The sequence below is a fragment of the Schistocerca cancellata genome, chromosome 5, assembly GCF_023864275.1.
Source record: "Schistocerca cancellata isolate TAMUIC-IGC-003103 chromosome 5, iqSchCanc2.1, whole genome shotgun sequence".
Classification (NCBI taxonomy): Eukaryota; Metazoa; Arthropoda; class Insecta; order Orthoptera; family Acrididae; genus Schistocerca; species Schistocerca cancellata.
In genome coordinates this window covers 232,107,473-232,124,874 of record NC_064630.1, presented here as the reverse complement: position 1 = coordinate 232,124,874, position 17,402 = coordinate 232,107,473, and positions in this window count along the sequence as shown.

The window sequence follows — 17,402 nt, the reverse complement described above, 5'->3', positions numbered from 1 at the left end:
CCAAAATAAATAACTTACACTCCTTCCTCTCTCCAGCAGCTCAGAACAGGCTGTCTTTTATTTTTCCCCTCCAGACCGCCATCTCCCATTATGTCAAAGGAGGGACGACAGCGCTCCCTGGTGGCAGTACTGTGTACTAGGTCAGTTGGATCCTGACATCACGATGAACACACTGGATGGACCTACTCCTTCACATTGTTTAAACAAAGAGTGCATGAAAAATAAAATCCTGTCCAGCAGAGGCTAAGTTCTTTTCCTGCCAATTCCTAGAAGGAGGTGGCTGTCAGATGACTTATGTTAGTGTAGGTAGCCCAAATGACCTATTTTCCCAGCATTTTCTTAGGTTAGTGGAGGTATCCGTAAGGTGTTGCATTATCCTGCTGGAATTTGACTTCCAAACATTTTCTGTAGGGGAGGGAGGAGGGAGGGTAGAGGGGGTGAGGTTAGTGGAGATAGCCCAATTGACCTATTTTCCCGCCAAAATTTGGAGCTTCCTCCATGAAGTCATTGTGACGTCGCCATATCTATTGCCGCATCATGGATTCACCATACTGAAAAAAAAATTGGCAACAGTGGAGAGTGGGGATGTAAATATTTCGTCCCCCTACTTTTCAGATGTGGTGCTACAGACAAATGATGAATATTAGGTGGACTGATAAGCTAAGAAATGAGGACATCCTGTGCAGAATAGGAGAGAAAAGGAATGTGTGGAGAACACTGATAAGGAGAAGTGACGGGATGATAGGACATGAGGGAACTGTAGAGGGCAAAACTGTCGAGGAAGACAGGGACTGGAATACATCCAGCAAGTAACTGATGGCATAGGTTGCGAGTGCTAGTCTGAAATTGATAGGTTGGCACAGGAGAGGAATTCGTGACAGGCTGTATCAAACCAGACAGAAGACTGGTGTCCCAAAAAAATCTAGTAATGAGAGGGCGTGGGAAAATTTCGGCTTTGCAGGGGAAATGGAATGTTAGGTACCACTCTATAGGGCTCCACATAACCATTCACACTTCCATTTGCCGAGTTAGTCCTATTCAATATTCGCTCCCTACAACCTACTTTATTTGCCAGCCAGTGCTACAGTGGCCTCCAGTCCACAATGAAATAGGTAATAGCCTCAAATCATTACCTGTAAACCTCGGTGCACTTGTCACCGCCGTTTGGTAAAAAACACTAAGTGCACGGTAATGGAAGTAAGGTGTGCTCTTCAAGATAAAAGTAATATAAATAGAGTGGATTAAAATATACTTTTTGTGAAACTCTACTTATGTTGCACATGCTTCCATATGCTGTTCTAGGCAAAATTTGTGAATGTCTATGTTCTTTAATTTATGACAGTTCCTGATGAATGTGGAAACTCCTCCTTTCTCCATTTCTGATCTACAAAAGTGAGATGCTAACCTAAACCCTGTAACACTTAAAAGTTCTATACCAGTGGTCACATGATGTTCAGAGAGGCAGATTATGTCAGCTGGGTTTCAAGACTCTAATTCATCTATGCACATAATTAATTCGTTAATTTTATTTCTCTGTCCTTAAATATTTTGATGCAATAAGGATAGCTGACATTTTGCATTGATTGAATTAAAGTGGTTACAGTTAAAATATCTGCTGACTGTTGAAAATTCTTAACCAATGGCTGTTTATGCTGATGTAATAAGCTAGAATTATGTTTTTTGGTTTCTTTTTCAAACTAAAGGTTTGTCTCAGTCCTAACCTCTCTAAAAATTTGGTTTCTTTCTGTCCTCACTACCCTAAAAAAGGGTCTTTCCTGAACACTATAACCACTGGTGTTTTATCACTCATGACAGTGCCTCCCCCCTTTAACTTTCCTGCTATTTTCCCATCCAGTTTACCCTTCCCCTTCCTGTTGAGGTGAACGCCATGCCTAGTATAATCCCACCTATTGAGAGAATCAATAGGAACCACACCAATGTGTGACCGTGCACCAGACATAGGCAACTGTTCCAACTCCAAATTAACTCTCTTGACAGAAGAGTTCAAATGAGGTCGGTCATAGCGCCCAAGAACAGATACAAACTCAACACCAGTACGCTTCGATGATGATGCAATCTTTGCCAGGTCCCACTCTATACTGTATCCAGGATTTCTGTCAATACTATTACTTGCCCCACCCACTATAACCACAGTGTCTTCCTTAGTGAAATCTTTGCAAAGTGATCCTAAATCCTCTGTCACCTGCTCCAGACCAGCACTAGGTTTAAAAAAAATTGGTGACCTGGTATTCTGATCCTAGTTCATCCTGCAAAAGTTGGCCAACACCTCTTCCATGGGAACTACCCAACAACAACACTTTCTTTCTGTTTACTGATTTCCCTACTTTCTTACTTTTCAATTTGCTGCTGAAAGTTTGTTGTGCCCTGTCTACACCTGCAACTGCTTGAGGCTCACCGGTTTCTAACTGAAGCAACAGGTCAAATCTATTTTGCACATTCACCATGAAGCTGTCAGACAAAGTTCTAGGCCTGTTCCTCCTGTTGCCTGTTGCCACTTCCCACCTCTCTTTACCCTTCTCCCTCCTTAATCTGTCAAGATCTTCCCTGGCCGTGTCTAATTCAGCCCAAAAGGCGGCAGTTTTCCCCTCCTGTTCTAGTATCTTCCTGTCTCTACTACAAATCGTACAAAACCACTGATGAGTCTCATTTCCTTCCCCTATTCCCACGCCACTACAGTCACCCACATGGAAAAAACTACAACACCCATCACATCAAAGCCCCGAACTAACAGTTCTACGGCAAGTCAAGCACTTTTCACTCACGATAAACGTAATAGTTTATTATGAATAAGTCAGTTAAATAACAATAAACACGAAATTATGGTTCCACAAATTTGGACTATACGCAACTGTGTGTAAGCAAAACCAACAGTGCAAAATATCTGAAACAACAACTTAAACTTTATGCTACTTTCCGGAAATGGTAGTTAAATAATGATGAGGTAGGCTACAGTTAAATTGCTGGAGAGAGCAAAAAACAACTAAACGAAATTATATAATTTGCTGTGGCAAAACGTAAACAGAAAATCCGACTGCGTTTTCTGCTGTATTACGTAAAGAAAAATGAAACCTTTAACGGTACACTTAAAAAGACACACTAATACACCTATTTACCACGTAATCAGTAATAAACTATATGTTTTATAATCTAAAATGACTTATCATTACGAGAACACCGAAACTCGAGCCGTCGCCTGGCTGCAGGACTGCCAACTGGCTTAATAAATAATAATTTCACTCTCGTAACCGCCACGCCTGAACTACAAAAGCAGGCTCTACTAAGACGGTGGGTGGGGATAGGAGAAGAGCGCACGGAGATCCGCAACTGGAACTTGGAGGGGTGCCGATCGTAACATTCTGTTGATCATGCGCAATTTTCTCCCCCGCTGAGTCATCGATTGTGTATCTTTTTATATCATAATGATGCAAAATCGCCACTTTGGAGAAATGTGATCAGTGAGAACGTCTTACTGGTAGAAGCAGTTGAAACACCGTTCTACAAGCATTTTCACAGTCAGTATATTCCTCGAAAATCTATTTGCTACTAGAGTCAGCAAAGCAAAAACAGGTTTCATCCCCTCCTACGAGAAATGAGCCACAGATAACATTTACCAGGGACATCGTCTGTTGCTTGCCATAGGCCAACGAACACATTTTAATGAGTGGAGTGATCACAATTCATCATATTAACACATACCAGACATTCTTCATTGACGACGGTTTTTATCAATTGAAGAAGGCTGACAACTTTGCCTAGCCCCAGCTTCAGGGGTCTATTGGACTTTTCATCCAGTTTTATATTTCACTGGTTTTAACACCTGCACATATATATACTTTCTATACTATATACATTGAGCACTAATGTATAATTACTTTAGCTGTAGCTGACCTACTTTTAAAATTATCTGTAATATGTTTTCAGGTTGGCTTAAAGACGACTCAACTCAAACTGTGGGCGCCAAATTCGCCTCTGGCGGCGCCTAAATTGCCGCAATACCTTTACTACACAGATTATGTGTCATAAAGTGAGAGGGACCCTTATTATTCCGCTCCACCAGTATTTGAGAGGCACGGCTCCAAAAGAGCAGTTTCGATTATTGAACCTGTTCCTGTTACATCTAGCATCTGTAAGTAATACTGATATCGTACTGCAAGCAAGTCTTGGTCATCGGGAAGCCATTAATCGTCTGTCCATCATTTTATTGTATTGTACACTTAGGTATACTGTTAAATGTTTGTTGTTATTTGGTGATACTAATTTCTCAGTATGTATTGTGTTGATCTAAGGAAGAAGGTTATTTGCTATTCCTTATCTCAAAAATACTGCATCAGTGTCTGACGGCTCCATCTTAAAACCTTGAAAAAGGTACAAATAATATGTGTTGTTTCATTGGTAGAACTTAAGATTAATGGAGTATTCATGGTATTAACACATTTCATGTTAGTTAAGTTTTCAAAGTTTGACTAATAGTATTTTAACATAAGTTAGAAACCTTTTCCTGTGTACTTTGTAATAAAGTTTGAACAAAAACTACTTGCACAGTGTATATCTAGTCTAAGAACTTAAATAGAAAGACTAGACTGAAGTGACGAACTGAACTGACTGAACAGAAGTGATAAACTAAAATTGATGGCTTTGGCTCGAATTTCTTCATATGTAAAAACACAGTTCCTTCTAGAAACACCTCGAAGGTTCTGTTATTTAATTTAAGTAACTTCATGATTTACACATTCAATAATAATAACATATTTCACTAAATTATATGTTTATGAAGAAAAATTCTTAGATATCTCTCAGAAACAAAAGACGTTTATTTAGTTGTGAAAATACACTCCTGGAAATTGAAATAAGAACACCGTGAATTCATTGTCCCAGGAAGGGAAAACTTTATTGACACATTCCTGGGGTCAGATACATCACATGATCACACTAACAGAACCACAGGCACATAGACACAGGCAACAGAGCATGCACAATGTCGGCACTAGTACAGTGTATATCCACCTTTCGCAGCAATGCAGGCTGCTATTCTCCCATGGAGACGATCGTACAGATGCTGGATGTAGTCCTGTGGAACGGCTTGCCATGCCATTTCCACCTGGCGCCTCAGTTGGACCAGCGTTCGTGCTGGACGTGCACACCGCGTGAGACGACGCTTCATCCAGTCCCAAACATGCTCAATGGGGGACGGATCCGGAGATCTTGCTGGCCAGGGTAGTTGACTTACACCTTCTAGAGCACGTTGGGTGGCACGGGATACATGCGGACGTGCATTGTCCTGTTGGAACAGCAAGTTCCCTTGCCGGTCTAGGAATGGTAGAACGATGGGTTCGATGACGCTTTGGATGTACCGTGCACTATTCAGTGTCCCCTCGACGATCACCAGTGGTGTACGGCCAGTGTAGGAGATCGCTCCCCATACCATGATGCCGGGTGTTGGCCCTGTGTGCCTCGGTCGTATGCAGTCCTGATTGTGGCGCTCACCTGCACGGCGCCAAGCACGCATACGACCATCATTGGCACCAAGGCAGAAGCGACTCTCATCGCTGAAGACGACACGTCTCCATTCGTCCCTCCATTCACGCCTGTCGCGACACCACTGGAGGCGGGCTGCACAATGTTGGGGCGTGAGCGGAAGACGGCCTAACGGTGTGCGGGACCGTAGCCCAGCTTCATGGAGACGGTTGCGAATGGTCCTCGCCGATACCCCAGGAGCAACAGTGTCCCTAATTTGCTGGGAAGTGGCGGTGCGGTCCCCTACGGCACTGCGTAGGATCCTACGGTCTTGGCGTGCATCCGTGCGTCGCTGCGGTCCGGTCCCAGGTCGACGGACACGTGCACCTTCCGCCGACCACTGGCGACAACATCGGTGTACTGTGGAGACCTCACGCCCCACGTGTTGAGCAATTCGGCGGTACGTCCACCCGGCCTCCCACATGCCCACTATACGCCCTCGCTCAAAGTCCGTCAACTGCACATACGGTTCACGTCCACGCTGTCGCGGCATGCTACCAGTGTTAAAGACTGCGATGGAGCTCCGTATGCCACGGCAAACTGGCTGACACTGACGGCGTCGGTGCACAAATGCTGCGCAGCTAGCGCCATTCGACGGCCAACACCGCGGTTCCTGGTGTGTCCGCTGTGCCGTGCGTGTGATCATTGCTTGTACAGCCCTCTCGCAGTGTCCGGAGAAAGTATGGTGGGTCTGACACACCGGTGTCAATGTGTTCTTTTTTCCATTTCCAGGAGTGTAGATTATACGATTTTCAATGTATGCCACACCTCAAGCTTCAAGAAAATTAAGTTTGTAAATGGTTTATATACTAGTGGCATTTGTTATAACTGATAATACATCTATTTCGAGGGGGAAACTTTAAACAAGATTGTATGTTGTAATTTGTCATGGAATTTATACTGTAACTAATTGTTGTACCACAACATTAGAGCACAGAAACATGTAAAGGTATTTCTTAAGTAATTTACTGAGTATGAACAACACAGACCTTCTACAGTATATTAATGCATTGTGTGATTATGGAAAAACATGAATTTCATACTTGATATTAGGTAATTGGTATCAACATCCCTGAAAATAAAATAGTATCACAAATTTCAGTAATTTCAGAAAGTTACACATAAAAATTTCATTTAAATATCTTTTATTTCACATCTATGAGCACAAATTTGTAGGTCCTCAGACTTTGGTCACTGAAGTTCATCTTCAGACCTGTTTTATAAGAGAATGTCCTAATATACTGGAGCCATCATGGCACCATCAAATGCTAAATGCAAAATCAGTGCGAGCAACCATGCATTACCAGCAGAAGTACAAGAGTTGTGAATAAAGTTTGGAAGCACAAATGCAATTTAAAAATTTTTTCCTTTAGACATGAAAACATATCGATATCAAGATTTGCTAACAAAACTTCATATTTTTCAAAGTTTCTCCACCCTACTTACCAGTATACAAGTTATATACAAACTTTATGTTAGAAATACACAAAAACAAGAATATACAAGAAAATTTCTTACACAATCTCTTTACAGTATCTTCCTGATGTAGTTGTGTTAAAGGAGGCAATTACATAATTTAACTAGAAAGGATATTCATGTAAATTGTTTTTTCATAGGCTCAAAATTAGATTTAGATTTGTATGTTTTGCAGCAAATTATCACATTTGCATTGACAGATGTGACAGAAAAATGGATTACTAATTGGAATTTGTAAAAGCCATCATTGGAGTCATTGTAGGTCTAATGACACTTCGTAACAGAACATAGAGAATTTATGACATTGCTTTTACTAAGAACTTGAGCAGAAACTTATCAAACAACCTACCAAGGACATTTCAAACAAAGATAAAAAATGCAATTAGAATTTATTGATGGAATACCAAAGGTTTGAAGACAATAGCATATCTGATAATATTTTCAATTAAAGCTAAATTTAGAGAGTAATTGTACAAGATAATCATGTCAACTTCTTATAATCAACAGAAAATACAGTCAAGGAGTCAAGTAATTTGAGGAAGCGAAAATGAAATCATCCAGATGCTGCAGGCAATATTCGCAAGATAATGTAATAACAATAGAGTAGTGATCGAATTTTAACCCATAGTTACAAATGTTACAAACATATTTAAATTCCTTGTTTTCTGCCATATGAAACAATGCATTTTTTATATAAATACAACTAACAACTTGGGTACAAGAAAAGCATTTGATTATTGTGAATAGTATTTGCTGTCCTTCTGTTACAAACATACATTGAAAAGAAATTTTGGAATTCAAGAAATTGACTTCATTCTCTAGGCTATTGAAACTGAACCTATCATACACAGAAAAAACACATGGAATACTCCTACTTTGCTATTAAGGTAGACTGAAAATCTTATAGTATTCTTAGAAGTGTAACAAACAAGAGCCATTTTCACCCTGTTTACCTCAATTACACTGTAACTATGATAACTATCTTAATATTTTTTAACAGAAACAATCCCCCATTTCCCATTTTGTTTAGTATTGAATAATCTTTCCATTTTATTTATATTAAGTTACACATTTTATATGTCCAACAGTTTTGAAGTTAATCATCAGGCATTAGATTATAAATTTTGTTTCAACATTATATTCAGTGCTTCACATAGATCAATATAGTAATATTTTCATACCTATACCACATCATGAATATTAAGCTATCAGTTAAAAATCACATACCACGATTATATCAGTCCTAATGCAAGCATCTTATAACAATCATCAACATAACCATAGACAAAATTTTTACTTCAGAACATATAGTTAAGTCACCATAGTCATTGTCTAAAACCATAAACATTGCAACATCAGAAATGAGAACAAAACCAATCATAAAGCAGAAAACTAGTAAGTCATTAACGAATTATTATCCTAACAACATTATAAACACCATAAATGTGGCATAATGCATCATGAAAACATCATCAAAACTTCTTCTCAATACCTCCCACAAAACTGCAGAAACTCGTCATAATACCACGTACGAGGATCTCATAAAATATTTCTCTGTAGCCTTCATGTAACCCCAAACCATCACCATAGTAATCAATCCCAAATATTAATTTGTTCACAAAATAATTCATGTACTTCATCTCTGATACTGCAATGTGTACTTCAAAGTAAGTAGAGAAAAAATTCATGGGAATTCATCCTTTAAATGATTCACTGTATTCATACAAACTTTAATTTTTCATGATCTGTTTACTTTTAAGGTCTGACAAACCTGTTTCTCTTTTAACACTTCTATTTCCAACAAATTTCCTCACTAAGACTGTACATGTTTTTACATCATGAGTAACAGCCGACTGTAATTACAGTAAAATGGTAAAAATCTCAAATTTGATTTTCTATCTTGTAAAAACCTAATGTCTTTTGAAAATGGTACAGAAATTCTGTAGGAACAGTAGTAATTAATGTCCACTTACATTTACATGTTTCAACAAAGCAAAAAATACAGTACACCACCTCTTCATTTAAATGATCCAGATTAAATGTAAGTTTTCCAAAATACAATTTTGTTCATATGCATTTCATGAAATTCAGACAGAAAAAATATTCAATTTGAATAAATGTTATTTCATAGTCAAAACTTTTTCACATAAACAATAACAAGTAGTTTTATCTCAGATGTTGAAGAATATTTTTCAATTTCATCACATACTACTACAGAGCTATTTCGTTCTGCCACTGTGAGACTATTTTTAGCAATGTACATCTATGTATCTACTAAATTATTCTATGCAGAAGGACGACAGGTCGACAGTAGAAGATAATGTAAAAGGTAAAAGAGATGAGTTATCAGTTGCATACAGCATATAAAAGGATATTTCTGAATTGCTGCTGCTTGAACATTAAAGTCCTGCGCTTGCCACACTCTCATCAAATAGAACTTGTGATTCTCTGGAGATATATTCATTAATGTTCTTCATCGATAATGTCATGTAGCTCATCGCTTTTAAATACTGACACTGTTCTGATAGCAAACTTAAGGATTATCATTTCTCTGTGCCTCACTTTCACTGCATATTGCCAAGAAAATTATCTACACTTGCTTCTAGTTGAGTTTCCTGCAAGTCTGTACCTATGCTCATTCCTACTAAAACTGACATCACACCCATGTCTTCTAATTCCAGTTTGTGCCTTTGTCAAGTCATTATTAAAGCCAAAATTCTCACAAAAACCTACCATAGGCAATGACTTATTCTTATTTGTCTGGTATGACATAAACATAGAATCAACACTTGTCATACAAACTCCCACAACATACAGTATTGAATTTACTTCACACCTACTTAGATTTTTCTGACACAGATTTTTAAGTATTACCTGAACATTTACTGTCACATACAATAGGTATGGTCATGTTGTTGTCTTGGTCTTGATGCAACCTTCATGCTACTCAATCATGTGCAAGTTTCTTCATCTCCGAGTAATTACTGCAGCCAACATCCTTCTGTTTTTCTTTAGAGTATTCATCTCTTGGTCTTCCTCTGAGATTTTTACCTCCACGTTTCCCTCCAATACTAAATTGTTGATCCCTTGATGTCTAGGAACATGTCCTACTGACCAATCCCTTCTTTTAATCAGTTTGTGCCACAGATTCCACTTCTTCCTAATTCTATTCAGTACCTCCTCATTATTTATGTGATCTACCCATCTCATCACCAACATTTTTCTGTAGCACCACTTTTCGGAAGCTTCTATTCTGTTCTTCTCTAGGCTAATTATCGTCCGTGTTTCACTTCCGTACATAACTACTCTCCATACAAATACTTTCGCAAAAGAATTCCTGACACTTAAATCTATACTCGGTGTCAGAAGCGTTTTCCATGCCATTTCCAGTCTACATTTTGTATCCGATCCACTTCGACCATCATCAGTTATTTTGCTCCCCAAATAGCAAAACTCATCTACTCCTTTCCTGCTCAAACCAGTTTCTGGACTGAAGACCTCAACAACAAGAACATGCTGTATTATTCTAAGGAAGGGAATTATGATGTTACTGCTTGCCTTAAATACAGTCTGCATCAACTGCAAAACGTTGATAAAAATACGAATAGGGTTGCATGTTTCATCTGATCGTACAATGTGATCTATTCTTAAATTCTTCAGCGTTCTTCTGTAGCACCACATTTCAAAAGCTTCTGTTCTCTTATGGTCTAAACTATTTATCGTCCATGTTCGACTTCCATTCATGGCTACACTCCATACAAATACTTTCAGAAACGACATCCTGACATTTAAATCTATACTCGATTTTAAAAATTCTGGCAAAAGCACATTTATTAGATCGGTAAATTTAATTGCACCCATGAACATGTATAGTGAGTTGCTGTTGCCTGAAATATATTACGTCACATATTAATTAACCCTAGAACCTTACTCGGGCGTCTCCTACAAGGTCTATGATCTATGGAAGAGGAATGATCAAAGGGCGGTTTAAGTAGAAACATTTACATTTACATGCACCTGAGAGAGACTAACAGGAAAGAAAAGAACTAAAAACCTTCACCACAGCAAACGTGGGCAGCAAGAGGGGCTGTTCCCTTGATTTTAACATGTGGGACAAATTAATAAAATTTCTGTTCGAAGTCAATTGCTAAAAAAAAGAAGCACAATTAAGAATTATAATTAATTCAGATATTCTACGGCGGGGAGATCACTATGGCCTTGGCACTGTAAACTTTCTCATTACATCACGACCACGTGGTCCTCACAAACAAAAGTGTGCACAAAAGAAGTTATCAGGCGAGACGAATTGCACAAAATTCAGTCATAAAATCACGAGAAATATACGCAATATACTTGCTCTCGCGAAAGGGATACTAAACAAAATTAACTGAATCACAACAAACCCAAACCCGCTCCACGTCTTTCATTAACAGTCAACTGAAAATGGCCTTCACCGTCCCTGGATTTTAACGCATTTAACACTCGCGAATTAGCAACTAAAATTCGTCACACGCGATAAAAAACTATGGACGATGAAAAGAATCATTTACTTTGACTAGCTTTGAAAAACTTACATAAAACACAACATTAACGTCTCATCAAAAAGGCACACTTACCGCCAGTAGGTCTCACCCGCCTCGCGTCCCACGGAACACTCCATGAACATACGCTCTCCAACCAATATCGCTCCCCGTGCCTACGGAAGAGGCCAGAGGAACCCTTATTGTGGTGCCAACCTCTACAAAAGGTTCGTCCAAGGCAAACAGAAACCTCCTTGCTATCTAGAACGTGTTTTCTACAGTTGACTGTTCTGAGACAGTGGCAGACTACTACACCCTCACAGATCTATACACTGAAATCCTCGCACACTCTAATTCATACATTCAACTGATCGGACAAGCTGAGGAAAGAAGAGATACATTGGAATACGGCACTTTAATGTATGAAACATGCGTGTGAGTATCCGACAACTATCAATAACCTAACGAAATGTTAAAACGAAATATGTATAGTATACTGTGGCCACCATGAACACACTCAGCTGATCAGTCTTTTGCCTTTTCTTCTTTACGTCTAGGGCAATCGACCATTTGCACCAACAACTGAGTTGCCAGAGACAAAGAAATGAAACTGTGTGGTATGGTAAAATCATGAATAGCCTCTTGCAGAGATCCTTCATCACACACACACACACACACACACACACACACACCCTGGAGAAGAGGCTATGCAGTGAGTACTTTTGCCATGTCAGGACACATCCAAGCACGCTTTAGCACATGCCACCAGCAGAGATTTGTAAACAGATCAATATTGATAACAGGCAACCACCTCTACAACTTAAACCTAACATTTTACAAATTTGTTGTCAGTTTCTGTGACACTGGTTTCAAAATTTAAATGAGTTTTCTTGTGAAACTGAAAACTGTAGGTCACTAACAAGACAGTAAATATTTAAGAAAAAATAATGAGGTTCAAACGTGTCACATTTATATAAAATAAGAAAAAAATACCTTAAGCAAAAAGACATGCTTTTAAAAACACAAAGTATTTAGTAATAAATGAAACCTGCGTAACTTGATAAAGAAAACAATATGACACTAGTAAACAAATTCAATTACGTGATGAATTAAGTAGCGAGTATGGCACAAACGTGTAGTGATGATTAAGCATATTATTGTAAAATCACAGTGAAGTGTGAGAATTATTGAAGTCACACTAGGTAAGATGTAATTCTTTGTCTGTGTGTGTGTGTGTGTGTGTGTGTGTGTGTTTTTAAAAAAAGAACTTCTAGTCCGCTGAAAATGAATGCACTGAAAAAGGGACATTTAAGAGGCTCAGATTTTGTGAGTTTGAAGGTGGCATGAGCCCCCTCTCATATTTCTATCTTACGATTTTCCCCTCTAATTGCATGCGGTGAAAAGTTGCTATTCCTTCCCACGCAGACTTCCCACGCAGCGTCTCTCGTCACCCTGGTGGTCCGGTGACAGGCGAGCTCGGCTGATTTGAAAGGGTAAGCCGACGGGTGTGAGGGAGTCGAGTGAATGCTTTCCAGACGCCGACATTGTACAATAGCGGCAGACACGCTCGCGGGGGCCTGAAGTAGCGGCTGGGCTAGAGGTTGCGTTACTTTGCAGAAATTTAGCGAAAACACTTTCTGGCAGGCTACCAGCAAGGCGTGGGAATGACTTGTGTACCCAGGCAGTTGTGGCGGGCAAATTCCCGCGCTTACTGCAAAATAGTAACTGTGATTGGCTTGCTCAGGGCATAGCTCCGTGACGTAGCAAAATCGGCGCAGAAATTGGCGCCAAGAATCTCCATTGGTGGAATGGTAGTGCTCCGGCAATGGAGTGGAATTTTCCGCCGGTTTTTCGAGTTGCTGATTGGAACGGTTAACCACGGCCACTGTCGTGGGGGCGGGAATGTTCTGTGTTCGGTTTGTACGGGTGCTCTTGTGGGGTAGTCAGCTCTCGCCTTTTGGTCAGAGTAGGTTACAAGAATGAGCTCTCGCTGCTCTGGTCACCCCGCTCTCGTTGGCTGTATAATATACTTTTATTTAATTGTAACTGCTTGACGAAGTTGCTAAAGTTTCGACTTCAACGTAACTTTCCGAGTACAGTTGGCAATTGGGCGTTCTGCATACAAGAGGCCTATGTTGTCTGTCTTGAGCAGTTTTGGCTAAAGTTGACTGTATCGGAGTTACTGTGTGACTTCGCTTGTTAAAATCAATCACTGTACCGTCAGTGATCGTGTGGCGAGCATTCTTCGTCTCCCTCAGAGGCGCATTTGTATTGCTAGGAAGTCTTTAGTCTGGAACAACCAGACCAGGGCAATTTGTTTCGGGCTATACTCGCAACATTATCATCACCAAGACGGGACGTCGAAGCAACCAGCCATCGCTTCCAGTACGCCAGATCGTGTCCTTGCAGCTAAGAAGACAGCTTGGTAATGTACGTTCGCAACACCGTCAAAGAAGGCATTTTTGCTAGGCGATAATCAGAGCTCAGCAGAGCGCGCCTGTTCGTCTTTTCTAACTTTATTCTATCTTGGGTGTTCATTGTCTGAGTTCTCACTAATGTAGCAGCAATTAATGTTGGGTTAGCTGTGTGTCTCTCTTAAGATTTGAGTTGCAAGGAATTGGCTCCACATACCACTTCGTCATAAACGTCACAATCTAGTTTAAGGACAACTTCACCTTCACAGCGTTTATTTGAGTATCCAATTTGAGCCAATTTGATGTATTGTAAATGTTTCATGTGTTTTTGTTTATTATTTTGTGTTTAGTCTTGATAAATCATATTGTTATTTTGGACAGAACCTTCATTCCGTTAATCGGTAGATCAACCCTATCATTTCTCACTACGTTAATGAAACCTTCCTTTATTTAACTTATTTATCAAATTAAATTATTGCAGGTGCCAAACTCTTTTTCTACTCCACTTGCAGGGTTTGTTACAGTCAGTTCGCGTATCTTTTTTTCCATGTGCAACAGCAAAAGTTGGAGATAGAATAGGGGGGCGGGGCTTAGGGCATCATTTACATATGTAGATTTTAGAAGAATTTAGTGTTAAATACACTGCTAGCCCGGGCACCTCGCATAAAATGGCGACCCTTAGCCTCGTATCTTTCCTGTGAATCACTGATTAACAAACAGTATTCTTAGTAGGAACATTCAAATTTTTTTCTCTCTACTTTTTTTTTATTAATACCCTAGTTCTTTTTCTTGTAGTTCTGTGATTAGTTTTAAGTAGCGGCGCATGAATACTGTTTTTGTTTTCAGCGTATATATTTGTTTGTTCATTGTTTTACGTGTTTGTTTGATGTGGTGTCCGCACCACATCACATTTTGTCGGGTTTGTGTGCACTTTCTGTACCACAACAAATCGTGCATGTAATTACAGCGTTGGAACGGCGTTGTTGAAATTTTATGTCTATGTGGAAAAATATGAGTAGTAGATTATTTTTATTGTGCATCGTAGATAAATTAGTTTTTGATGAATGATCACGAGAAGTAAGGCACGACTATTGTCCAGCGAAGCTAAAACGAAAGAGGATAGCATAATGGATAAGAGGCAATTTACTGACGGGGATAGGTTCAGAGATGAGATGGGTACATTTTTAGCAGGACAGGACGACAGGGTCATTGATGAGGACGGTGATTTGAAAGTGATCTTAAGGCAACGTCGCGGCCGTGATAATGATAGTGAGGTAGAGGATGAAACAGAGACAGGCACACAGGTCGAGACGGCAGCACAAGTTTATAATCAAACGAACGAGAGCAGACAGGGGCCAGCTCGGTCACGTCAGAGCTCTAGCGCCCAGGTGTCCAGAGTTACATCGCCCATGTTTGAAGAGGATCAAAAAGATGACATAAACTCAATACTGAGCTTCCTACGATCAATGAAAGGAGCTGACGAACAGCGTAAGAAGGACACTCAGGCAATAATTTCGCATATAGGAGAAATTCGAGGGGAAATACTAAGAATAAAGAAAGAATGTGGAGAAGTAAAACAAATGTCAATGGCTGCACAAAAAGTAGCAGGCCTAGCCAAAACGGCAGCAATAGGGGCAATGAAAGTCGCGGAAGCAACTTCTAAACTCGCAGGGCGCTTGCGACGTACAACACAATCCCACTCAAAATCCCTAGCATTCTTAAAAACTCATGGTAATATCGCTGTTGCGAACACCACGAAACGAATGGAAGAAGTAGAGAGTCGGATAGCAAAACTAGAGCAAAACGGGCACACGAGCACTGCGCGTTCGGATACCAATGATGGAATACACAGAATTGTGTCTCCGCCGTGCTCTAGCCCAATGACCGAGTGCGGAACTAACAATGTACACGCAGAAACAGCGAGTAATAGCTCCAATAATTGTAGCCCACTTAGGAGAGTGAATTCTGAGTGCCACTTCCACTGTGATACAGAGGTAGCACATCACAGTTATCAGCAAGATAGAACAGGACACTCAGCAGACGTGCAAGTATCGGAAACGAGTGACAACACCACTGTGAGGATCAGACAGGATTTTGATCACAATCACTTCCTGTCGATACTAAAATTCCAGAAGTTCAAAGAAAATGGAGGGTCGATGCATCCCAAGAGCTGGGTGATGCAGTTTACAAATTCATTACCGGCATCATGGCCAACCCAGGCAAAATTGGAATTCATGTGTGGACACATCGAAGGCCAAGCCGCGGAAAAGATGCGAGGTGTGGCCGCGACGTGTCGGACTTATCAGGAATTTGTTGGTGCATTCCTGCGGACCTACTGGTCAAAGGAAACGCAAGACAAGATTAAAGAGGAAATAATGTTTTGTCCTGAACTGGAAGTGTCCGGGCATAGGAGCGCAACCAAATTTCTTGATGATTTACTCAAGAAGAATCAATTTTTAGACAGTCCATATAGCAACGGAGAAACCATTAAATTTTGCTTTTCCAAATTGCCAGTTAGGTACCAACAGACACTTATCGGGAAGTGTGGATCTGACATAGAAGCATTCAAGAGTCTATTGCGCGAACTCGAAGTAGTCTTTGATCAACAAGACGCAAAGGAGAGGAAGAAGGGGCAAAGTAACAAATACCACGGGCCAGGAAGGGAAGACGACAACAGATCGCATAATCGCACTGGTCAGTTAGGAAACCGGGGTTACGGAAGTCAAGGTTACGCTATTCAAGGTTATGGAAACCAAAGACACAGAAACCAGAACGTCAGGGAGCAGGGTCAATCTAGACAAGGAATCTGGGATAGGAGGAATAACGAACGGCAAAGCGACCGTAATTGGAGAGAGCGAAACCAAGGACAACAGTGGAGCCAGGAGATTGAAACTAGACCCGCAAATCCTAATGCACGTCAGAGGAGGGGGAGCTTAACAAGGGATTGACGCCAGACTAGTGCGAACACAGACCGCCAGAATTTCGCACGTAATCTCGGACCTCGCCAACTACGGATGATAAATTACGAAGATTTATCATAAATCCTGCTCGAAGAACATAAAACAACTTCTCGACAGGATCGGCAGCCTCTTATCACAGTAGCAATAGCTGAAAAGAGTATGAATGCGATAATAAATAGTGGAAGCTGCATAACAGCAATATCTGAGGCAGCATACAAGAGGTGCTCTCAGGAGATGGACTGGCCTGTCCTATCGGTTAAGAAAACCAAAATAAAAGGGGCATTAGCGGGTAAATGTACGGAGGTCACCCAACAAACAAGACTGGAATTCTCCTGCCAAGGACACAAAATAGAGTCTAACTTTGTGCCAAATCTGGCGCTCGACATGATAATAGGAACGGACTTCCTAAATGAACATGAAGCGATAGTTGATCTAGGACGAGGTGAAGTGGTTTTGAGGAAAGGGAATCCCGTCCACATTAAGTTCGACGACCAACT